The sequence below is a fragment of the Chiloscyllium plagiosum genome, chromosome 11 (assembly GCF_004010195.1).
Source record: "Chiloscyllium plagiosum isolate BGI_BamShark_2017 chromosome 11, ASM401019v2, whole genome shotgun sequence".
Classification (NCBI taxonomy): domain Eukaryota; kingdom Metazoa; phylum Chordata; class Chondrichthyes; order Orectolobiformes; family Hemiscylliidae; genus Chiloscyllium; species Chiloscyllium plagiosum.
In genome coordinates, this window is record NC_057720.1 from 50,705,320 (window position 1) to 50,730,823 (window position 25,504).

The 25,504-nt window shown below is 41.7% G+C and overlaps 1 protein-coding gene across 4 annotated transcripts in view; it reads left to right on the forward strand.

The window, feature by feature from the left end:
- The window catches only part of dab1a (DAB adaptor protein 1a), a 687,756-nt gene that overhangs the window by 42,996 nt on the left and 619,256 nt on the right, over positions 1–25,504 (forward strand). The window lies entirely within an intron of this gene.

Genomic DNA, 25,504 nt, shown 5'->3' on the forward strand with positions numbered 1-25,504 from the left:
CTCACCAGCAAAACCATTTTATCTCTTTCTGAAATTGTGATCATGTCCAAAATTTAAACACTGCAGAATCGCTATTCCCTCAGTAACAAGATTCTTTTGTTATACATTTTTCCTTCTTGGTAAAGTCGGGACCTTGTAAATAATGGGCCAATGCCATCATCCAGGCAGTGTCGTTAGTATGATTGAGTGGCAACTTAAACAATATTGATGAGAATCAAATTGAGCTTGCTAGTACACGAAAGCCTCTGTAACAATAGGATTTCCTTACCCCTTTACCTCCTGCCTGAACGTTAGTATTGAAATCGTTGTTGATTGAGAAGGGTGATAGATCTGATTGTGTTTTATTGAGTATCACAGCACTACACATTTGAGCATTTGTGAAAAAAAATCACTGAAATCCTGTTTTACAGTTTGGTGTTTTATGTAAGTTAGTTTTATATTAATGCTGGCAATAAGCCAAACCTTAAAATATATTACAGTGGATTCTAATGGTTTATAAACGTTGCCAATAGCATTACCTTGACAGAAACACCTTTTGTTCAATGTCTGTGTAAATGAAGACCTGGGGTAATTAAGTCTGATTGTGAATAAGAAAATAGCTCTTAATTATTTTGCTCATAATTCATTTTTCCAATATTAATTACAAAAATTGTATCCCTATTAATGTTCATTTTTGACAACAGTAAATAACAGGCACATCTGCACACTGAAACTCCACATGTGAAATGCAGGAAGCTGATTATGTCAGTAAAAATAAATGAAGTAGAACCACATTCCGGAGCTTCAACTGGTAATTAAATATTTCTGCTTTCTCTTGGCACCTGTCAGATGAACCTAGTGCTTCACCAACTGTTTGGCAACTGTTCCTATGGTGACTGTTGCATACTTGCACCTTGTCAGTTGGCCGATTTTAACAATTGTTTATAATGAACAACAGTTTAGAATGCATTAAACTCCACTGAAGCCTCTCTTAATCAGACTTGCATCAGTAATTATAGCTCCCATTATTCAGCTTAATCAAAAAAGCTTCTTCAAATATTAGTAGTAAAGAAAACAGTCTTTCCCATGATTCGCCAGATATTATAGCTTAATTTAATTGTCTCTATATACACGTGGAATGACTTAGTTTACCAGTGTAGAGTAAAAATGCTGGAATGTATGTCACATCAATCATCTTCTGAAACAAGAGAGTTATTCATGCAATACAGTACTATGAAGGGTTATGTCCAAACCATAACCTGAATTTATCTCTCAGATTCAACTAAATCTTTCAGATTTCCAATATTTTTCATGTTCGCTCAAAATCGTATTTTTAGAAGTAATATAATGTTGATAAAAGGCAGATGGATATTTTGTTTAATAAAACATAGAAAGAAAATTCCTTTCTCACTGAGGAATCCATCAATTATCATTATGAAGATAAGGAATCTAACTTTAGGTGTCTGTATCAAAGCTGCTTTGAAATCCTTGCCAGTAGGCAATTGAGACCAGTTTGGGGCCATTTCCGATTCTGCACTGTTCCTCCCTCTCTATCCCTGGGACTGAGCACCTGGTACCCAATCTGTATTTTTCACAGTAATATAGTCACAGTATAGTTATAAATGTGGCAGAACATGATGCGAGAACTCCCACTTAGTAGAATTCCATATGATCCAAAAGACCTGAGAAATCTGGTGGCAGGCAAGACGTGTGATTGATACGTCTAGTGTACAAATGGTTATTTATATTGCTATACAGCAGAATATTAAGAATGATTTGTTTCAGAATGTGACTGGGCAATAGTTTCTGAATGTGTAGACCTACCAAATAAACTGGAACCTCAGTGCAGGTGAATAGGTATTGTTCAAACATCAATGACTCTAATGTAGTGATTAAATGCCTCTCCTTATCAATAGATAGAGTGCAAGAAACCATTCTTTACCATGGCAACATTAATCAGTATCCTATTGGACTACTTATAATAGTCATTTAATTTGTTACAGCATATGGAATTAATCCTTTTATCACACTTTGTTGTTTGAGGGAAGCCTATTTACACGTATCACCCAATCTACCAAAGGGGATCATTTATGGTTACGTTAACTATCTCAATACCCCATTGAAATAAAGTAGATCGAGATTTAGAATTCCTAGATTTCCAAAATTTCAATGTCCTCAATTGACTATATGACAGTAGTGTTACTCATTTTAAAATGTTATTGTTTATTTACATGTTAATATATATTAGTCATTGCAGCATTATGATGTTAAAGATATCAGAAAGACAGCAATAGATTAGTCAATGGAAACATTAAACACTAAAACATTTGTAATATTTTTAAACATTATAAGCAGTGAATGGGAATCTCCATATAGACTTGTTGCATTAAAAATTAACCTTTTCAGAACAGGCCATTTATAAGGACAAATTTTGTTAAAACTTACTTTGCAGCAACAGTATATGATTAGGACTCTGTATCCAGAGCCTACAAGGAAAATTAATGTCTCCTCTATATCTTGGTATCCTTGTCCCTCCTGAAAAATGAGCCTGCCTTGGATATTGGTTGGTGCCTTCACTCCCACCCACCCACCCAGACCAGCTTTTGCTTTTCCCCTGTTTCTCTAGTTTTAGCTGAATTTCATGATCTTTAAAAAGTGGCATCCTTGTCCCAACCATTAACTGAAGAGTGTTAATGTGTTTGGTAGAGAATTGAAATCAGATGCCTATGTTTTCTCCACCTGCTGCTATAGTGAAAGCGGTCTTTTGATGAGGTGCAAACTTTTGACTTCCTCCTTCTTCTCCCATCCCCAATCTGGATGTGAGGGGCTTTTAAAGAAATATATATCTGCAGTGCAGGGTGATGCTCGATGGTAGATATCATGCTTCTGCATGTCCTCTCATGGGGAAGAACAGTCTATGTGGAAATATTTCAGGTTAAATTTCAGTGTCATTGAGAGTCTGATTTCAAAGGTGACGAATGATGCAATAACTCAGGAACACCAAAATACAGCATACACTCAGCGTAAACAGGCTAGTTCAAGCCTGGGACAGACAATTCTGCAGATCCATTTCTAGGTCTGCTTTATGTATTTTCTGATCAGCCTGTTCAGTGATGTTGTAACACTGAAGGAGGATTTAATTCTGAAGATGGACGAGGGAGATCCAGTAGATGTAGTGTACCTGGACTTTCAGAAAGCTTTTGATAAAGTCCCACATAGGTTAATGAGCAAAATTAAGGCGCATGGTATTGGGGGCAAAATACTAACTTGGATTGAAAGTTGGTTGGCTGATAGAAAACAAAGAGTAGTGATAAACAGCTCAATTTTGGAATGGCAGGCAGTGACCAGTGGGGTACCACAGGGATCAGTAACGAGACCGCAGCTTTTTACAATATATGTTAATGATATAGAAGATGATATTAGCAATAACATTAGCAAATTTGCTGATGATACTAAGCCTCTCCCTATAACTTAAACCCTCCAACCCTGGCAACATCCTTGTAAATCTTTTCTGAACCCTTTCAAGTTTCACAACAGCTTTCCGATAGGAAGGAGACCAGAACTGCATGCAATATTCCAACAGTGGCCTAACCAATGTCCTGTACAGCCGCAACATGACCTCCAACTCCTGTACTCAATACTCTGACCAATAAAGGAAAGCATACCAAACGCCTTCTTCACTATCCTATCTACCTGCGACTCCACCTTCAAGGAATAATGAACCTGCACTCCAAGATCTCTTTGTTCAGCAACACTCTCTAGGACCTTACCATTAAGTGTATAAGTCCTGCTAAGATTTGCTTTCCCAAAAATGGAATTAAACTCCATCTGCCACTTCTCAGCCAATTGGCCCATCTGGTCAAGATCCTGTTGTAATCTGAGGTAACCCTCTTCAACGTCCACTACACCTCCATTTTTGGTGTCATCTGCAAACTTACTAAGTGTACCTCTTATGCTCGCATCCAAATCATGTAAATGACAATAAGTAGAGGACCCAGCACCGATCTTTGTGGCAACCTCCAGTCACAGGCCACCTCTAGACCACCTTCTTGTGGTCATAGGCCTCCAGTCTGAAAAACAACCCTCCACCAGCACCCTCTGTCTTCTACTTTTGAACCAGTTCTGTATCCAAATGGCTAGTTCTCCATGTATTCTGTGAGATCTAACCTTGCTAATCGGTCTCCCATGGTGTACCTTGTCGAAAGCCTTACTGAAGTCCATATAGATCACATCTACTGCTCTGCCCTCATCAATCCTCTTTGTTACTTCCTCAAAAAACTCAATCAAGTTTGTGAGACATGATTTCCCACGCGCAGAGCCATGTTGACTATTCCTAATCAGTTCTTGCCTTTCCAAATACATGTACATCCTATCCCTCAGGGTTCCCTCCAACAACTTGCCCACCACCGAGGTCAGGCTCACTGGTCTATAGTTCCCTGGTTTGTCCTTATCACCCTTCTTAAACAGTGGCACCACATTAGCCAAACTCCAGTCTTCCGGCACCTCACCTGTGACTATCGATGATACAAATATCTCAGCAAGAGGCCCAGCAATCACTTCTCTAGTTTCCCACAGAGTTCTAGGGTACACTTGATCAGGTCCTGGGGATTTATCTACCTTTACCCATTTCAAGATATCCAGTACGTCCTCCTCTGTAATATGGACATTTTGCAAGATGTTACCATCTATTTCCCTATAGTCTATATCTTCCATATCCTTTTCCACAGTAAATACTGATGCAAAATTCACATTTAGTATCTCCCCCATTTTCTGTGGCTCCACACACAGACTGCCTTGCTGATCTTTGAGAGGCCCTATTCTCTCGCTAGCTACCCTTTTGTCCTTAATGTATTTGTAAAAACTCTTTGGATTGTCCTTAATTCTGTTTGCCAAAGCTATCTCATGTCCCCTTTTTGCCCTCCTGATTTCCCTCTTAAGTATACTCCTACTTCCTTTATACTCTTCTAAGGATTCACTCGATCTATCCTGTCTATACCTGAAATATGCTTCCTTCTTTTTTCTTAACCAAATCCTCAATTTCTTTAGTCATCCAGCATTCCCTATACCTACCAGCCTTTCCTTCCATCCTAACAGGAATATACTTTCTCTGGATTCTCTTTATCTCATTTCTGAAGGCTTCCCATTTTCCAGCCGTCCCTTTACCTACAAACATCTGCTCCCAATCAGCTTTCGAAAGTTCTTGCCTAATGCCATCAAAATTGGCCTTTCTCCAATTTAGAACTTCAACTTTTAGATCTGATCTATCCTTTTCCATCATTATGTTAAATCTAAAAGAATTATGGTCGCTGGCCCCAAAGTGCTTCCCCACTGACATCTGAGTCACCTGCCCTAATTTCCCAAGGATAGGTCAAGTTTTGCATCTGCTCTAGTAGGTACGTCCATATACTGAATCAGAAAATTGTCTTGTACACACTTAACAAATTCCTCTCCATCTAAACCCTTAACACTATGACAGTCCCAGTCTATTTTTGGAAAGTTGAAATCCCCTACTATTGTTGCCTCCTAATATTTGTCTTGCTACTTGTTGGGGGTCATGCTTGAGTTTTGTCTTCAGTTGCCACTTGACGTTAGTGTTCACTCCCAGACAGCAAGTCTACTTGGCCAAGTGCTGAATGGGGAACAGAATTTTTTTTTTAAAGTTGTGATCTCCGGTGATGAGCTTTGGTTCGTAAGGAGATCAAGAAACTATCTGTTAAATACACTCATGACTTGGCCTCCACAGCCTTCGGCAGTGATGGGTTCTACAGATTCACCACCCTCTGGCTGAAGACATTCTTCCTCATCTTAGTTCTAAAGGACAGTTGCTTCACTTGGAGGCATTATCCTTGGGTCACAGTCCCTCCTGCTTCTTCTCCATTCCCACTTATCCAGGACAGTCAATATTTTGTAGGTTTCAATCTCATTTTCCCTCCACCCCCCACAAACTCCATCAAGTACAGACCGAGAGTGCTCAACAGGTCCTCATGTGACAAGCCCTTCCTCCCTGGGGATGAATATTCTTGTAAACCTCCTTTGAACTTTCTTCAACAACAGCACATCCTTCCTTTGATACGAGGCCCAAAACTGCTCATGATATTCCAAGTGGGGTCTGACCTGAGCCTTATACAGCCTCAGCAGTACATCTCTACTCTTGTATTCTAGCCCTCTTCAAATGATTGCAAACATTGCATTTGCTTTCCTAACTGCCAACTGAACGTGCATGTTAACCTCAAGAGAATCCTGAACTAAGACTCCCAAGTCCCTTTATACTTCAAACTTCCAAAGTCTTTCCCCATGTGGAAAATAGTTTACACCTCTATTCTTCTAACCAAAGCACATGACCTCACACTTTCCCACCTTGTATTCCATCTGCCACTCCTTTGCCCACTTGCTTAGTCTATCCATAACCTTCGACCGCCTTCTGCTTCATCAACACTTCCTGTCCCTCCAAATACCTTTGCATCATCTGGATACTTAGCAACAATGCCCTCAGTTCCTTAATCCAGATTGTTAATGTATAACATGAATAGATGCGGCGTCCAGAACTCCACCCATCACCAGCTGCCATCCTGGAAAAAAAAACCTTTTATCCTTGCTCTCTGTCTTCTGCCAGTTGGCTAATCCTCTGTCCATGCTAGTAACTTGCCCTTAATACCATGGGGCTTTTGTTTAGCAGCCTGCTGGGCAGCACTTGTCAAAGGCCTTCTGGAAATCTAAATACATCATGTCCACTTGGAGCTCCTTTGTCTAACTTCCTCATTACCTTAAACAACTTTAAATAGATTTGTGAGGAATGACCTCCCTTTGACAAAGCAGTATTGACTCCATGGTATTTTAACATGTCCTTCCAAGTATTCCACAATCTCATCCTTAATAGTGCACTCTAAAATCTTACCAATGACCAAGGTTAGGCTAACTGGACCAAAATTCCTGTCTTCTGCCTTCCTCTCTTCTTAAACAGAGGTGTTACATTAGATATTTTCCAGTCATCTGGAATAATTCAGAAAAGAAGTGAGTCAAATAGTCAGGGCATGCAGGGACAAAGCAGAGAATAAGGTAGGACTGATAAATTAAATTGCATTTACTTCAATACAAGAGGCCAACAGGGAAGGCAGATGAACTCAAGGCATGGTTAGGAACATGGGACTGGGATATCACAGCAGTTATAGAAATGTGGTTCAAGGATGGACAGAACTGGCAGCTTAATATTCCAGGATACAAATGCTACAGGAAGGACCGAAAGGAGGCAAGAGAAGAGCAGGTGGCATTTTTGATATAGGATAGCGTTTCAGCTGTACTTAGGGAGGATATTCCCGGAAGTTATTTTGGTGGAACCGAGAAATAACAAAGGTATGATCACCTGATTGGGATTGTATTATAGACCCCCTAATAGTCAGAGGGAAATTGAGGAACAACTTTGTAAGCAGGTTAGAGTTATCTGTAAGAACAATAGGGTGGTTATGATAGGGGATTTTAACTTTCCAAACATAGACTGAGACTGTCAGGTTAAGGGTTAGTGTTAAGAATTCAGATGGAGAGGAATTTGTTAAGCATGTACAAGAAAGTTTTCTGATTCAGTATGTAGATGTATCTACTAGAGAAGGTGTAAGATTTGACCTACTCTTAGGAAATAAGGCAGGGCAGGTGACTGAGGTGTCAGTGGGGGAGCACTTTATTAGCTTTAATACAGTGATGGAAAAGGATAGACCAGATCTAAAAGATGGGGGAGACATTAAACAAGTATTTCGCGTCAGTGTTTACTGTGGTGAAGGGCATGAAAGATATAGAATATAAAGAAATAGAAGGTGACATTTTGAAAAATGTCCACATTACAGAGGAGGATGTGCTGGATGTTTTGAAACACATAAAGATGGATAAATCCCCAGGACCTGATCACGTGTACTCTAGAACTCAGTGGGAAGCTAGGGAAGCGATTGCTGGGCCCCTTGCTGAGATGTTTGCATCATTGATAGTCACAGGTGAGGTGCCGGAAGGCTGGAGGTTGGCTAATGTGGTGCCACTATTCAAGAAAGGCGGTAAGGACAAGCCAGGGAACTATAGACCAGTGAGGCTGACGTCGGTGGTGGGCAGGTTGTTGTAGGGAGTCCGGATGGACAAGATTTACATGTATTTGGAAAGGCAAGGATTGATTAGGGATAGTCAACATGGCTTTGTGCATGGGAAATCATGTTTTGAGTTTTTTGTTTTGAGTGTTTTGAGCTTTGTGCATGGGAAATTGAGTTTTTTGAAGAAGTAACAAAGAGGATTGAGAAGGGCAGAGCAGTAGATGTGATCTATATGGACTTCAGTAAGGCTTTCGACAAGGTTCCCTGTGGGAGACTGGTTAGCAAGGTTAGATCTCACTGAATACATAGAGAACTAGCCATTTGAATACAGAACTGGCTCAAAGATAGAAGACAGAGGGTGGTGGTGGAGGGTTATTTTTCAGACTGGAGGCCGGTAACCAGTGGAGTGCCACAAGGATCGGTGCTGAGTCCACTATTTTTCGTCACTTATATAAATGTTTTGGATGTGAACGTACGAGGCATGGTTAGTAAGTTTGCAGATGACACCAAAATTGGAGGTGTAGTGGACAGCAAAGAAGGTTACCACGATTACAGTGGGATCTTGATCCTCAGCCAATGGGCTGAGGAGTGGCAAATGGAGTTGAGTTTAGATAAATGCGAGGTATTGCATTTTAGAAAAGCAAATCTTAGCAGGACTTAATGGTAAGGTCCTAAGGAGTGTTGCTGAACAAAAAGACCTTGGAGTGCAGGTTCATGGCTCCTTGAAAGTGGAGTCTCACATAGTTAGGATAGTGAAGAAGGCGTTTGGTATGTTTTCTTTTATTGGTCAGAGTATTGAGTACAGGAGTTGGGAGGTCACGTTGCGGCTGTGTAGGACGTTGGTTAGGCCACTTTTGAAATATTGTGTGCAATTCTGGTCTCCTTCCTATTGTAAGGATGTTATGAAACTTGAAAGGGTTCAGAAAAGATTTACAAGGATGTTACCAGGTTGAAGGATTATAGGGAGAGGCTGAATAGATTAGGTTTTAAGATTAGGTTCCCTACAGTGTGGAAACAGGCCCTTCGCCCAACCAGTCCACACCAACCCTCTGAACAGTAACCCACCCAGACCCATTTCTCTCTGCCTAATGCACCAAACACTATGAGCAATTTAGCATGGCCAATTCACCTGACCTGCACATTTTTGGACTGTGGGAGGAAACTGGAGCACCCGGAGGAAACCCACGCAAACATGGGGAGAATGTGCAAACTCCGCACAGACAGTCACCCAAGGCTGGAATCGAACTGAGGATCCTGGTGCTGTGGAGGCAGCAGTGCTAACCACTGAGCCACCGGTGGGGCTATTTTTCCCGGAGCATCGGAGGCTGAGGGGTGACCTTATAGAGGTTTATAAAATCATGAGAGGCTTGGATCGGGTGAATAGACAAGGTCTTTTCCCCGGTGTGGGGGAGTCCAAAACTAGAAGGCATAGATTTAGGGAGAGAGGAAAGATGTAAAAGGGTCCTAGCGGGCAACTTTTTCATGCAGAGGGTGGTATGTGTATGGAATGAGCTGCCAGAGAAAGTGATGGAAGCTGGTACAATTGCAACATTTAAAAAGCATCTGGATGGGTATATGAATAGGAAGTGTTTAGAGGGACATGGGCCAAGTGCTGGCAAATGGGACTAGATTAGTTTGGGATATCTAGTCGGCATGGGCGAGTTCGACCGAAGGATCTGTTTCCGTGCTGTACACCTCTGTGACTCTATGACTCTAACTTTCCTGACTCCAGTGATTCCTGAAAGATCACCAGTAATGCATTTCCAATCTCCTCAGCTATCCCCTTCAAAACCATCTGGACTGGGTGATTTAGCCAATTCAGACCTTTCAGCTTCCCCAGCACTTGCTGCTTAATAATGACCATTACACTCACCTCTGCCCCCTGACTCCCTTGACGTTCTGTGATGCTGCTGATGCCTTCTCCCCTGAAAACTGATGCAAAGTAATTATTCCTCTCCTCCGCTATCTTTGTTCCTTGTTACTACTTCAGCAGCTTCATTTTCCAGGTGTCTAGCGTCCACCTTTACCTCTCTTACCTAAAATCTCTTGTAATCTTTTTTCTATTACTAGCTAACTTACACTCATTTAATCTTTTCCCTGCTGGTTTTTAAAAGGCTTCTCAAATCCTCTGGCTTCCCAATAAACATCACTACATTCTTTGCTTTACTTTTGCTTTTATGCTGACCCTGATCCCCCTTGTCAGCCATGGTTATCTCATCATTCCCTTAGTATTTTTCTTCCTTGGGTTGAATTTATGCCATGCCTCCTGAATTATCCCCAGAAACCCTTGCCATTGCTGCTCCCACCATCTTCCCTGCTCGGCTCCACCTCCAATCAACTCTGGTCAGTTCCTCCCTCACGTAACCTTTGTAGTTACTTTTACTCAGTTGTAATACCATTACATATGATTCCAGCTTCACCCTCTCAAATTGCGGGGCCAGTTCGATAATATTATGGTCAGTGTCCCCTGGGGTTCCTTCACCTTAAGCTCCCTAATCAAGTCTGCTTCATTACACATCACCAAATCCAGAATAACCTGTTTGTGAGTGGGCTCTACCACAAGCTGCTCCAGAAAAAAATCTTTTGGATATTCCATGAACTCCTTTTCTTGAGATCCACAACCAACCTGATTTTCCTAGACCACCTACATGTTGAAGTCCTCCAGGATTATTGTAATAGTGCATTTCTTACATGACTTTTCTATCTTCTGATTTATTTTCTTCTCCATATCCTGACTACTGCTAGGAGGCTTGTACATAACTCCCATCAGGTTCTTTTTTGCCTTTATGGTGCCTCAGCTCTACCCAAACAGATTTACAGCCCGAGCTATGCAATTCACTCGGGCTCTGGTCCGGTGGCCCTAGCATGATTCAGGTAGAGCCCGTCACATCAGAACAGCCACCCCTTTCCCCAGTACAGGTGCCAATGTCCCAAGAATTTAAACTCGTTTCTCCCACACCAAACATTAGATGACCTGTTTATTGATTTTAGTCTTGTTTACCCTGAGCTAATTTGCATACAGTTCAGGGAGTAATCCAGAGATTAATGTCTTTTTGGCTCTGCTTTTTTTGTTTAGCCCAGAGTTGCTTATTTCCTTCAGCACAGCGTATTTCCTCTTTCTATCTGTATTGTTGGTACCTTTGTGGACCATGACAACTGGACATTTTCCCTCCCCGTCCAAGTTCCTCTGCAGCCCAGATGCGATATCCTGAACTCAGGCATCAGGCAGGCAACACAGCCTTCAGGACTCTCGATCCTGGCTACAGAGTACAGCATCTGTTCCTCTGATTATACAATCTCTCATCCACACAGAGAGCAAGAATCTCAAACCTGTTAGACAAGCTCAAGGGTTGAGGCTCCTTCAGCACTGCATCCTGGATCCCTCCACTTGTCTTGTTCATAGTCACACCTTCCTGTCCCTGACCACTGACCAAATTTAAGTTAGTTAATCTGAGTGTGTGACTGCGTCCTGAATCACAGCATCCAGGTAACTCTCCCCTTCCCCGATATGTCACAGTGTTCAACCAGCTCATCAACTCTGAGCCAGAGTTTCTCAAACAGCCAACACTTGCTACAGATGTGATCACTCTAAACCACAATGGGTTCCACCAGTTCCCACATCTGCAGTTAGAACACATCGCCTAGCCTAGCATCTCTCTTTTAATTACTTAGTATGAAATTTTAAAACCAACTTAAGAACTGATAAAGGGGGAAATTTGGAAGGTATGTCAAGGAATTAAATTGAGAGGGGCGTTCAGAGGCCCAGATGCTAGGGGTACCAGCAGGATCTTGGAGAATGGAGCTAGACAATTGGGAGCAGAACGGAGTGACAGGGCTGAGGGTACCAAGGAAGAATGGGAGCTGCCTGAGCAATTGGGCTTGCCTCCATTGTTGTGTTCTCTCAGGTACAAGAGTTTATCAACAGCACACATGCCACACTCGGATCTCCCTGGCATCATACAGCCAAATTCCTGCACAGAAAGGGATTTCACTTGCTCAATATACAGCTCATTTGTGGCCATCGGCAACAATTCCTGTAGGAAGCTGTCATGACACTTGCATTCGCACAACTTTCAGATTTTCTGAAGGCATCCTTCCTCACATCATCTCCAGTCTCTAGTCCTAGTCCTAGGGTGTCCACAGAAGGCATGGCTAATGACCCTGTGCAGAGTCCTGAGACGGTTGCTGAACAGCAGACTATGCTGCCAGTTCCACCAATTGTGTCATCCTTGAAGAGACAGTTGGTCTGCAGAAGATGCTGCTCTGTTGCTTCAAGCATTTGCAAGAAGTATTCCGGTGCTTGCTGGACCACATCACCAGGATAATGATGACTGCTCTGCAATCCATAACCTAGCTTAATGATGGGGCGAGAACATGGCAGATGCAGAGATAAGTTAGTCACATGTCTCCTGAGACAAGGAAGAAGGGTAGTCTGATGGAGATGTGAAGGTGATGATGTTGCTGCTGAAGAAATCAGGGCAGTAGTGAGACATACGGGCCGGACAGAACTGAAATGAGATTTCTGGGTTTTGTTGGGTGACTATTTGAAGGCAGGGATGTTCTGTGTGAGTCTGATAAACTATGAGATAATCGTCTTTTAGTTGACTCACTAATAATCCTAATTTTACATCCTACCAATAGCTAGCAGGATTCCTGCATCAGGTCGTACCAGCCCCCTTACTGAATTGGGAACAGTTTTCCAATGCTGGAATCAGAATCCTGTTCAATTTCCTACATTCCCCCATTATCACGCCACTTTGGACTCCATTAAATTCAGACTTATTTGGTCTCCTATTTCTGGACTTGCTCGCCAGGAGAAACAGCATCCCAACATCAACACGATCAAGTTATTTAAGGCCTTTGTATGTTCGATGAAATCACTGTAAACTTCGCTAAGTGCCAGGGAGTAATGAGTTTATATAATTGAAGCAAAATTTCCCTCCATTTAGATACCTGTATTCTTCCAATAAGGGCTAATATGGCATTTGCCTTTCTAATAGGTTGCCAGATCTATGTCTCACATATAAGAATGCCTAAATGTCTCTGCCAATATTTATTAGTCTTTTTTTAAAGTAAAGCTTTGTTTCCTTTCTTTCAATGCAGTCTGTAGTTATTTGTGTCCTCACGGTTTGCTTTCACGCCTAACTTTGTTTTAGAATCATAGAGATGTACAGCACAGAAACAGATCCTTCGGTCCAAATCATCCATGCCGACAAGATATCCTAACCTAGTCAAGTACCACTTGCCAGCACTTGGCCCATATCCCTCCAAAACCTTCCTATTCATATACCCATCCAGGTGTCTTTTAAACATTGCAAATGTACCAGCCTCCACCACTACCTCTGGCAGCTCATTCCATACATGCACCACTTTTTCGTGAAAAAGTTGCCCCTTAGGTCCCTTTTATATCTTTCACCCTAAACCTATGCCCACTAGTTCTAGACTCCCCCACACCAGGGAAAAGACCTTGTCTATTTATCCTATCCATGCCCCTCATAATTTTATAAACCTCTTTGGGGTCACCCCTCAGCCTTCGACGTTCCAGGGAAAGCAGCCCTAGCCTATTCAGCCTATCCCTATAACTCAAACCCTCCAACCCTGGCAACATCCTTGTAAATCTTTTCTGAACCCTTTCAAGTTTCACAACATCCTTCCAATAGGAAGAAGACCAGAATTGTATGCAATATTCCAACAGTGGTCTAACCAATGTCCTGTACAGCCGCAACATGACCTCCCAATTCCTGTACTCAGTACACTGACCGATAAAAAAAAGCATACCAAACGCCTTCTTCACTATCCTATCTACCTGCAACTCCACTTTCAAGGAATAATGAACCTGCATTCCAAGGTCTTTTTGTTCAGCAACACTCCCTAGGACCTTACCATTAAGTGTATAAGTCCTGCTATGATTTGCTTTCCCAAAATGCAGCAACTCACATTTATCTGAATTAAAGTTTATCTACCACTTCTCAGTTCATTGGCCGATCTGGTCCAGATCCTGTTGTAACCTTCGCTGTCCACTACACCTCCAATTTTGGTGTCATCTGCAAGCTGAGTAACTATACCTCCTATGTTCTCATCCAACTCAATTATATAAATGATGAAAAGTAGTGGACCGATCCTTGTGGCATTCCACTGGTCACAGGCCTCCAGCCTGAAAAGCAACCCTCCACCACCACCACCCTTTGTCTTCTACCTTTGAGCCAGTTCTGTATCCAAATGGCTAGTTCTCCTTGTATTCCAAGAGATCTAAACTGACTAACCATTCTCCCATGGGATACCATGTCAAATGCCTACTGATGTCCATATAGATCACGTCCACTGCTTTGCCCTTATCAATTCTCTTTGTTACTTCTTCAAAAAACTCAATCTAGTTCGTGAGACATGATTTCTCACACACAAAGCCATGTTGACTATCCCTAATCAGTCCTTGCCTTTCCAAAAATGAGTAAATCCTGTCCCTCAGGATTCCGTCCAACAACTTGCCCACCACTGATGTCAGGCTCACTGGTCTATATTTCCCTGGCTTGTCCTTACCCACCCTTTTTAAACAGTGGCACCATATTACCCAACCTCCAGTCTTCCGGCATCTCACCTGTGACTATCAATGATACAAATATCTCAGCAAGAGGCCCAGCAATCATTTCTCTAGCTTCCCACAGAGTTCTAGGGTACATGTGATCAGGGCCTGGGGATTTATCCACCTTTATGCGTTTTAAGACATCCAACACTTTGTCCTCTGTAATATGGACATTTTTCAAGATGTCACCATCTATTTCCCCACATTCTATATCTTCCATGTTTTTCTCCACAGTAAATACTGATGAAAAATACATGTTTAGTATCTCCCCCATCTCCTGCTGCTCCTCACATCTTTGAGGAGCTCTATTGTCTCCCTAGTTAACCCTTGTAAAATCCCTTTGGATTCTCCTTCACCTTATTTTCCAAAGCTATCTCATGTCCCCAATATTTCAACCAGGTAATTCATGAAAACCATTGGTATGGATTATAAGTGACTGAGGCCCAAATACAAAACCTGGTGGCACTCTATTTAGTTACCATTCCGTAAATGACATATTCATTTTTATTTTGTTTTCTGTTCATTAACCAAACCCCAGTTGTTTCAAATATGTTAATCCCAGTCCTCTGCACTTCATGGTATTCAAGAACAAATGTTCAAAAGTTGATGAAACCACCAGACAGTTAAATAGTTCTTGTTGGCACCTTTCACCCTCAATCCTAAAACAGATTACAAGAAGGGGTGGCATAGTGCCTCAGTGGTTGGCACTGCAGCCTCACCAGCTCCAAGGAACCGAATTTGATTCTAACCTCGGGCAACTGTCTGTGTAGAGTTTGTACATTCACCCTGTGTCTGCGTGGGTTTCCTCCAGGGCTCTGATTTCCCCCCACATTCCAAAGATATGCAGGTTAGGTGAATTCTCAATATCAAACTATCTACCCCCTCCCCCACTCCAACCTCCCCTCCCCCACATCACACAGCCCTCCAATCCCTCTGCTCCAATACCGACCTCACCATCAAGCCAGCAGATAAAGGGGATGCAGTGGTAGTTTGGCGCACTGATCTCTACACAGTTGAAGCCAGACGTCAACTCGAAGACACCTCCTCCTACCACCCCCTTGACCATGACCCCAACCCCCCATCACCAAACCGTCATCTCCCAGACCATACACAACCTCATCACCTGAGGGGACCTCCCACCCACAGCTTCCAAGCTCATAGTCCGGGAACCCCGCACTGCCTGATTCTACCTCTTTCCCAAGATCCACAAGCCTGACCACCCTAGCCGACCCATTGTCTCAGCATGCTGCTGCCCCACCAAACTCATCTCCACCTACCTCCATACTGTCCTATCCCCCCTAGTTCAGGAACTCCCCACATATATTTGAGACGCCACTATGCCCTCCATCTCCTCCAAGACTTCCGTTCCTCTGGCTCCCAATGCCTCAACTTCACCATGGACATCCAATCCCTCTACACCTCCATCTGCCATGACCAGCGCCTCCAAGCCCTCCGTTTCTTCCTCTCCCGACATCCACAACAGTATCCTTCCACCGATACTCTCATTCGTTTGGCTGAACTGGTCCTCACCCTTAACAATTTCTCCATCAAATCCTCCCACTTGCTCCAGACCAAAGGGGTAGCCATGGGCACCCGTATGGGCCCCAGCTATGCCTGTCTCTTTGTTGGCTACGTAGAACAGTCCATCTTCCATAGTTACAACGGCACCACTCCCCACCTCTTCCTCCGCTACATTGATGACTGCATTGGCGCCACCTCGTGCTCCCGCGAGGAGGTTGATCAGTTCATCAACTTCACCAATACATTCCACCCTGACCCTAAATTCAGGGCAGCATGGTGGCACAGTGGTTAGTACTGCTGCCTCACAATGCCAGAAACCTGGGTTCAATTCCCGCCTCAGGCGACTGACTGTGTGGAGTTTGCACATTCTCCTCGTGTCTGCATGGGTTTTCTCCAGGTGCTCCGGTTTCCTCCCACAGTCCAAAAAATGTGCAGGTTAGGTGAATTGGCCATGCTAAATTGCCCGTAGTGTTAGGTGAAGGTGTAAATGTAGGGGACTGGGTATGGGTGGATTGCTCTTCAGAGGGTCAGTGTGGACTTGTTGGGCCGAAGGGCCTGTTTCCACACTGTAAGTAATCTAAAAAAAATCTAATCACCTGGACCATCTCCGACACCTTCCTCCCCTTCCTGGACCTTTCCATCTCAATTAATGACGACCGACTTGAAATTGACATTTTTTACAAACCCACCAACTCCCACAGCTACCTGGATCACACCCCTTCCCACCCTACCTCCTGCAAAAATGCCATCCCGTATTCCCAATTCCTCCGCCTCCGCCGCATCTGCTCCCAGGAGGACCAATTCCACCACAGAACACACCAGATGGCCTCCTTCTTTAGAGATCGCAACTTCCCTTCTCAAGTGGTTGAAGATGCCCTCCAACGCACCTCGTCCACATCCTGCACCTCCGCTCTCAAACCTCACCCCTCCAACTGTAACAAGGACTGAACCTCCCTCCCCCCGGTTCTCACTTTCTACCCTACCAACCTTCGCGTAAACCACATCTTCCGCCGACATTTCCGCCACCTCCAAACGGACCCCACCACCAGGGATATATTTCCCTCCACACCCCTTTCCACCTTCCGCAAAGACCGTTCCCTCTTTAACACAATCCTAATATCTCTTTGACGGTTTGAATTGAATTTCACTTTAACTGCCCAAGATGTTTATCTCGTGAACTCCTAAAGGGCCATTCACTTTCTGAAGGGATCAACCCAAACGTATGTCATAGCTCACTGGAATTTACACCGATTCCTCCCCAGTTTCTCATTCTTATGATTTCGAGTGCGCTCTGTCTGAAAATGTCCCAGCGTCTGTGTTGTCACAGCTCCCTGTCAAAAGACCTGCAACTGGTTCATTATTGTTATTCCCATGCGCTTTTACAATAAAGGGGCAAGTTTGCTTTCTCGATTTTTTGTTATTGTTCCTAATCCCAATTCAGAACAAAAACCATTAACCTCTCAAAAACGTCAACAGTTTTCTCAATTTTAGAATTTATGTTCTTTCCCGACTCTTCCCCAGGGCAGGATTAACTGGCACGAGGGGTCATAGTTTTAAGATATTAGGAGAAATATATCGATGGGACATCAAAGGTTGGTTCTTTACTCAGAGAGCTGTGAGCGCATAGAATACTTTGCCAGTGGTGGTGGTGGAAGCAGTGCCATTAGGGAGATTTAAGTGACTGCTTAAATTGCAGTGAATTGAGGGGTGCACATGTTATTTTATTTTACATTAGGATTGATCCTCGGCACAACATCGTGGGCCAAAGGGCCCGTTCGGTGCTATACTTTTCTGTGTTCATATGTTCTACCACTTTAAATCTTCCACATCAGGCTGAGGTTTAAAATCTTTTCTACCTTCCCCCACTCTCCGCTCTGACCTATCACCTCCACACCCACTCCCATTCACCTATTGTACTCTTTGCTACCTTTCCCCACCCTCCCCTCTGACCTATCACCTCCACCCCACCCCCATTCACCTACTCTTTGCTACCTTCTCCCCAGCAACACCCATCTCCCCAAACATTCATCTCTCCACCCTGGAGGCTTTCTGTTGCTATCCTCTATTCCTGATTAAAGGCTTTTGCCGAAAACACTGATTTTCCTGCTCCTCAAATGCTGCCTGACCTGCTGTGCTTTTCCAGCACTACTCTGATCGAAACTCTGGTTTCCAGCATCTGCAGTCCTCACTTTTTCCTAGCTTAGGTGAATTGGCCATGCTAAATTGCCCATGGTGTTTGGTGCATTATCAGAGGGAAATGGGTCTCGGTAGGTTACTGTTCGGAGGGTCAGTGTGGACTTGTTGGGCCAAAGGGCCTATTTCCACACCGAGGGAAATCTAATCTAATCTGAAAAAAAAACCAAAATATTGCACATGCTGGAAAAACTGAAATAAAGACCGGAAAAAGCAGGTCTGCCAGCATCTCAGGAGAGTGAAACAGTATATATTTTGGTTGATAACCTTTCATCAGAATTCTAGGGAAAACATCCAGCTCGGGTGCAAATGTTTTTGCTGGCCACCCTGTATTTTTTGATCAGTTCTGAAAATGTGTTGCTGGAAAAGCGCAGCAGGTCAGGCAGCATCCAGGGAACAGGAGAATCGACGTTTCGGGCATAAGCCCTTCTTCAGGAATCCTGAAGTTGAAAGCCGTTCCTGAAGAAGGGCTTATGCCCGAAACGTCGATTCTCCTGTTCCCTGGATGCTACCTGACCTGCTGCGCTTTTCCAGCAACACATTTTCAGCTCTGATCTCCAGCATCTGCAGACCTCACTTTCTCCTTCTTTGATCAGTTGTCAGCTGAGAGTAGATAGCACATTTTGGGAATGTAACTGTTTGACATTCTGATTTTTGGCCTACCCAGTGCAATTGTCACACAAAATGATTGACAGATGAGAAAGGTTGATGCATTCCATCACTGCTGTTTATAGAAGGTCCAATTGATCACTTGAATGGACTGCTGGAATAAGCACTAACTCTTCCCAGAGACTGTCCTATATACCTCAGTGGATGGAAGTACACAGAGACTTTGCAGTAACTCTCTTTTCAGGCCAACTGCCTTATAATAATTATCAGTTTTTTAAATGTATTTAAGATGATTTAACTTTCTGTTGCAAGTTTAGTTCAAATGCAAATACAGCAACTCCTTGCCATTTTATGCGTATCAGCAGTGAGACAGACAATGAGGTGCCATTTTTGAGTAGCTAATGGAGCAACACAACTCAGACAGAAACTTTAGAAAATTAGCATTTAATCACACTCTTGCTCTTTACCTGAAATTTCTGTTTAATGGCAAACACCATTATTTTGAGAGCAAGATTTGTCCCATTGTTTGTCATTTTTCTGGTCAGTTGAGTGAAAGTCAATGACGTTAATGTGCTGGAGTTAGGGATGGGATGGGTGACAAGGGATAGGAATCTTTTTGACTTCACCTGGAAGCTCTACTTGGTATGATTTTGAAAGAATGGTTACCCAAGAAATCTTGCTGATTTATGAAGTGATGTAGAAAAAATATTCAGAAATAGCTGACTTTGGATCACAGGATTAAATAGCCCGTGCAACAGTTCCAGATAATCAGCAGATATACTCGTATCTATAAGTCTTTATTTATCTATGAGTCTTTGAATATTGCTTAAGCAGTATTAAAAACAACTCCATTTGCAATAATCTATTTGCCAGGTTAGAATAGATGGAACCTTTTGTTAGCCCAAAATATCTAACCCGTTTAATCATTTGGGTAAATCAACATATATTTGTAGCTGAATAGAAACATAAAACACAAAGTTATGTCCAGTTTTATCTGTTCTGCTTCTTATACTCCCATTTACTCCCGCACTCATTCCCAATTGTCTTCAATGGATGTGCAATCCCACTCCATTATCACAACCATCCACAACAAGTATTTTTTTCCTCAATAAGTTCACTTGTTATAAACTGAAATCATGGGCAGGATTTTCCCTTGGGCTTTTGAAACATAATGTTCAGGCCAAATGGGCATAGTAAGCCCACACTGTATAGGGAACAGTTAGCTGGCTGTGATTTTTCCCCAAATTGGCCAGAGGGTGGGCTCACCATTCTGAACTCTGAGAATGTTACCTACAGAGTTAGAGATTGCAGAGTTCAACGACTCAAAGAAATCTGGGTGTTTATGAAATATAAAAGTATATGGGTAATTAGAAAAGCTCATAGAATGTTATCATTTATTGTATGGGAAATTGAATACAAAATTGGAAGGTAATGCTTCAGTTATATAGGATATTGGTGAGTCCATGCCTGGGGACTATGTACAACATTGGTCTCTTTATTTAAGGAAGGATGGGAATGTGTTCAAAGGAGTTTCAGATAAAGCATAGTCTTATGGTCTAATATCTGGAATGGGTAGGTCTTGCGAGGAAGGGTTAGACAGGCAAGCCTTGAATTCACTGGAGTTCCAAGGCATATGAGGTGACGTGAATGAAATGTATAAAATTCTTGAAGGTGTTGAGAGTGTGTATGAGGAAAGGATGTTTCCCCTTGTAGGAGAATCTGGATCCAAGGGTTACTACTTCAAAATAAAGGGTTGTTTATTTAAAACAGATGAGTAGAATGTTTTTAATGAGGATCATGGGGGCCTTGGAAGGCTCATCCTCAAAAGGTAGTGGAAACAGTTTTTAAATATTTTTAGGGCAGATGTTGAAAGGACCTTGATAAGCTAAGGAGGTGGAAGGTTATTGAGGTAGGTGGAGTGTGGATTTGAGATTACTATCAGCTCAGTCATGATTTTATTGGCTGTTGGAGCAGACTTTATGGTCCAAAGGACCTATTCTTCCTCCTTGTTTATGTGTACAATCCAATTGAGGATAGTGTGCACATTCCTGCAGCAGAGGGGCCAAACAAGGCCTTCCAGCTCAGAAGAAACAGCAGGTTACCTTTTCTGATAAATGATAGGGATGGTGTCCCAAGATAGGGGTGCCCTCTTTCCAACTTCTTTCAACCTTGATTTTTAAAAAATGGTCTCAGTGGCTGCACAACCATTGTTTATGGCTGAGATGTGGAGGTACTCTCCAAAGCAGCTAGACAGACAGTGAGAGCTCCCCAAGCCTTCTTGGGACACCGTCTCCCTCCCTATGCCTTATAGCCAGGGCACTTCTTTCTACTTTTACTGTCCTCGCCACTTCTGTCAGATTGGAAAATCTAACTTACTTCTAAAATTTTGGGTCTTAGTAGACTCTTAACTAGTTGAATTGGTTACCCACCATTTGTGATTGCACTGTCTTTGTCATAGGCATGTCCATTCCTGCACCTGCCTCATGTGATGGATAAAAAAAACCTCTCCAGATGTTCCAAATCTTTTTTAAAAAGTGTCTTAAATCCAGGAACAAACAACCAAAAAATACCAGAGTTATATGTTATAAAAATAGAACAAGCTGGGCAATTTCTGAAGAAGATTCCTATCAAGCTCAAAACATTATTTCTTTCTGTCTCTCCATAGATGTTGTTAGATCTGCTGAATTTCTGCAACCTTTTTCTATTTTTATTTCAAATTTCCAGTGTCCACAGTATTTTGCTTTGATATAAGAGCTGTACATAATATTTAACAATCTATGGTTTTGTTATTGAAGAAAAGAACCAGTGCATGTTAAATCATTACTAGAATAAATGAATTAGAATGATTAAATGAAACATAATTGAGATTTTTATCATCCCATTACACAAAGCTGTCATGCAAGAAAGCTACGCGCAGTTGTTGTATTTAACGCAAAGAAACTGCATTTAGTGCACCACTGAGAAGGGCATTAAACATTTGATCAAGTGAAAATAATTAGTTGAAAAGCTTTTGAATATGACTTACCCTGGTGGCACTATGAATTATCCTACAGAGTAAAAGGCCCCAGGCATGTTTTGATTGACAGGCACTTTGCATCTGACACTTTTTTGCATCGTCAGTCTTTGTAAGACATTGTCCACTTCCTGAGCATGTTAGTTAGCTGTAAGGTTTTTGCTGGTTAAGAGACTAGTTGAAGACTCTAGTATGAATAAGGAGTAGCTGAGACACAAGAGGAGTGAAATTTTTTGAGAGATGAAGGAACTTCAAGTTTTCTTACAGTAAGATTAACATAATGAGAGAGTGCAAATATTGAGTATTGCTGAAAAAGAGATAAGCTATTGAAACTTTTTGTCTTGAACTTATCATAACAGAATCAAAAATAGTAAATCTTACGGCAATGATTTATACTGCAGTAGAAAAGGGTCCTGATTGGTTGGAATATGTAGATTCTGATTTGTTGAGGTGTTACCATGGAGAATCCAGGGAACCTCTGTTCTCAGGTACTCTGATAATTTACTGCATGCTAATTTATTGTCTAATACATAAAAAGACACAATACCTGGACATGTTCTTTCCGTTTGCTGAGAACAGGGCATTAAGCATGGATATAGACTGCTTTTAGCAAATGGAAGTGAACTACATTGCAAGGATAACTAATAACCTTATATTAATTGTTCACATAATCATTAGCATATTCAAGATTATTCAGCAAATATTGTTCAATTGCAAAATCACATCTGATGTAAGAAAATCGGTTTGAGCTTTATAACCATAGGTTAGTTGAGTTTCAGGCATTATTCTCCGTATTATAAATAGCTGAAGACATGTGATTAATGACCAATCTGATGCTGTGCTTGATTGGAACTTGCTAAACAATTCCAAATGTATTAAGATTTACACTATCATCCAATTTGAGATAATTGATTAGACTCCGAATGTGTTTCACTTATGCTTACTAGATATGCCTATGGTCTTGTGCAAGCAGAAATAACATGTCCAGGCTTGGCACCCTTTTCTGAAGTAAGCAAAAGCATGGGGGTCAGTAGTTCCTGGATATCTTCCCTTTGGCAATGTCTGAACCAACAAAGTTGACTTGTTAACAATTACCCCTTTTTCTCACGCAGTTTAAATTATTGTTCCCTTTGAAATTTGGTACACTTGCCTTTGCCCCAATTGAGTGCAAAATTAAAGGTTTTGATTGTTTTCTTTTCTTGCTTTGTTAGCAATCCAAAGATGAAAGTAATTCAGAAGCTATGATTAGGATAATTGACTTATCTTTGATTGTAAGAGGAAGCAGGAACTGTAAGAATTGAAGAGTTGTACCGTTTTGAAAATATGGATAAAATGAATTATAGTTGCTTTCAAGTTAAGATTCATTATATTGTCTATTGTAAGTTGGAGGGCAAAGGAAAAACATGCATGAAAACATATTTAAACCAAAGAGGCATGCTGGAAGTACTCAATAAGTCATGCAGCATCTCTGGAGAGAAGAACAGAATTAATGTTTCAGGTTGATGACCTTTTGAAGAGAACTCAGTATTTTGCTTTTGTTGGATTACATTTGGAGTTCTGACATTTAAGCTGCAGAGCTATCTATTTGTAGATGTAGAAGAATTCTTTGGCATTTGCTTCATTATTGATATGCTGGGAATATGAAGTATGCAATTTAATCAAACAAGGTAGCTCTGCGCTTGGATGCTAAGAAGGAACTCCTGGACGCCAAGTAAAGCACATTTATCAGACATTAAATTTTACATACCCATGTCCATCCACAGGATCTCAAAAGTGTTTTTCAAAAGAAACACATATTACTGCTCAAATCTCAAGTTATCTCCCTTCCACATCTTTGAAGTGATGGGTATGTTTTTTATTTATTCATCCCACTCTCACTGTACTGCTAGATCATCATTTTCATTCAATAACCTTTTAGTCACTTCAGATACTAGTCCCTATCAAGATGTTCCTAGGTTTGTTAAGTATTATGTTCCCAGGTTGCGCAGATGTGTGGGTTAGACTGGCTTAACATGAGAACTAAGGCACCTATTGGAGTAATAAAGCAAATCTAAATGTAAACATGTGCCAGTTGATCTTTCGGAATTTTGTCATATCACTTGTACAGATTTTGTTCTGCTAAGAGTTTTTACAAAGCTGACTTCCACACTTTAACACAGACTTAATATAAAATGGAACTTAACACAAATGAATTTATTTTTGTCAAAGTATTTGTTATTTTACTACCATGATTTCTAATACCTCACAAATTTACCAGCAATCTGTTTTTATTTCAGAGATTTTCTAATCAGCATTTTCAGAGGTCTAGACTCGAAACATTGGCTTGCTTTCTCTCCATGAATGCTGCCTGACCTGCCATGATCTCCAGCAGTTTTTTTTGTTTTCAGTCATGTTAATACATACCTCTGGAGCTGGTGGGTCTTGAACCCAAGCCTTCTGACTCAGAGGTATGGACACTACCACTGCATCACAACACCTTATAGGAATATCTAGCTTAATTTATACTTCACTTGGTTGCTTAAGTAGAATAACAAGGGAACAGGATGATGAGTGACTTTACACAGTCTGTTGTCATGTTTTGAAAAACTGACCTGTTGGCAACCAGCAGTTCTTTAAAAAAATACAGTTAGATTTGAGACATCTTGGCAAAAGCACATTTATTGTCTATCCTGAGTATCTTTGGTCTTGAGTCAAACATGGAGTGTCAGACTGGAGCTACCTGTAGACAAGGACAGATAGTGTTAACGGTCTTCCTTCCTTGAAGGAAATTGTTGAAATGTTTATATTACAATCTGTATTGCTATTTCTCGTACCAACACCAAGTTATTAGTTTTATTGGAGTAGATATTTTAATGATGTCGAAGGTTCTGCTGAATCAAGAACTTTATGAATAAACCTACAGCAGATTCACCTTCCAATCATTTATTTCCATTAAAGACAGAGTGGAAGAGTTATTATTTTTAAAAAGGTCTGGGTATGTCAATTAATAATCTACCAGGCAAAAGTACAACTTGTTACCTCTTTGATTTTGGTTTCCACTGTTCTCTGTAGCCAATAATTACTGGATGCTGTCAATTCAGGAAACTTGTCTACAAGCCATAAAGGTCACCACATGGCATTTCCAGTCTGTGATTTGATAGCGGATCTTTGCCAGATCAAAAGTTGGAATAACATTTTAATTTTGTTTGGAATAGGATAGGCCTTTGTTCTTATGCATACCTGTAGTTCAAAGGCATGAAGACATTCCATTTCGAAACTCACACCAAAGAATGACTGATCAGATGAGAGTCTAGATTAGAGTGATGCTGGAAAAGCACAGCAGGTCAGGCAGCATCCGAGGAGCAGGAAAAGTCCTTCATCAGGAATAGAGGCAGGGTGCCTGCAGAGTGGAGAGATAAATGAGAGGGGGGTGGGGTTGGGGAGAAAGTAGCATAGAGTACAATGGGTGAATGGGGATAGGTCAGAGAGGAAGGTGGAAAGGATAGGTGGAAAGGAAGATAGGTAGGTAGGACAGGTCGTGAGGGTGGTGCTGAGCTGGAAGCT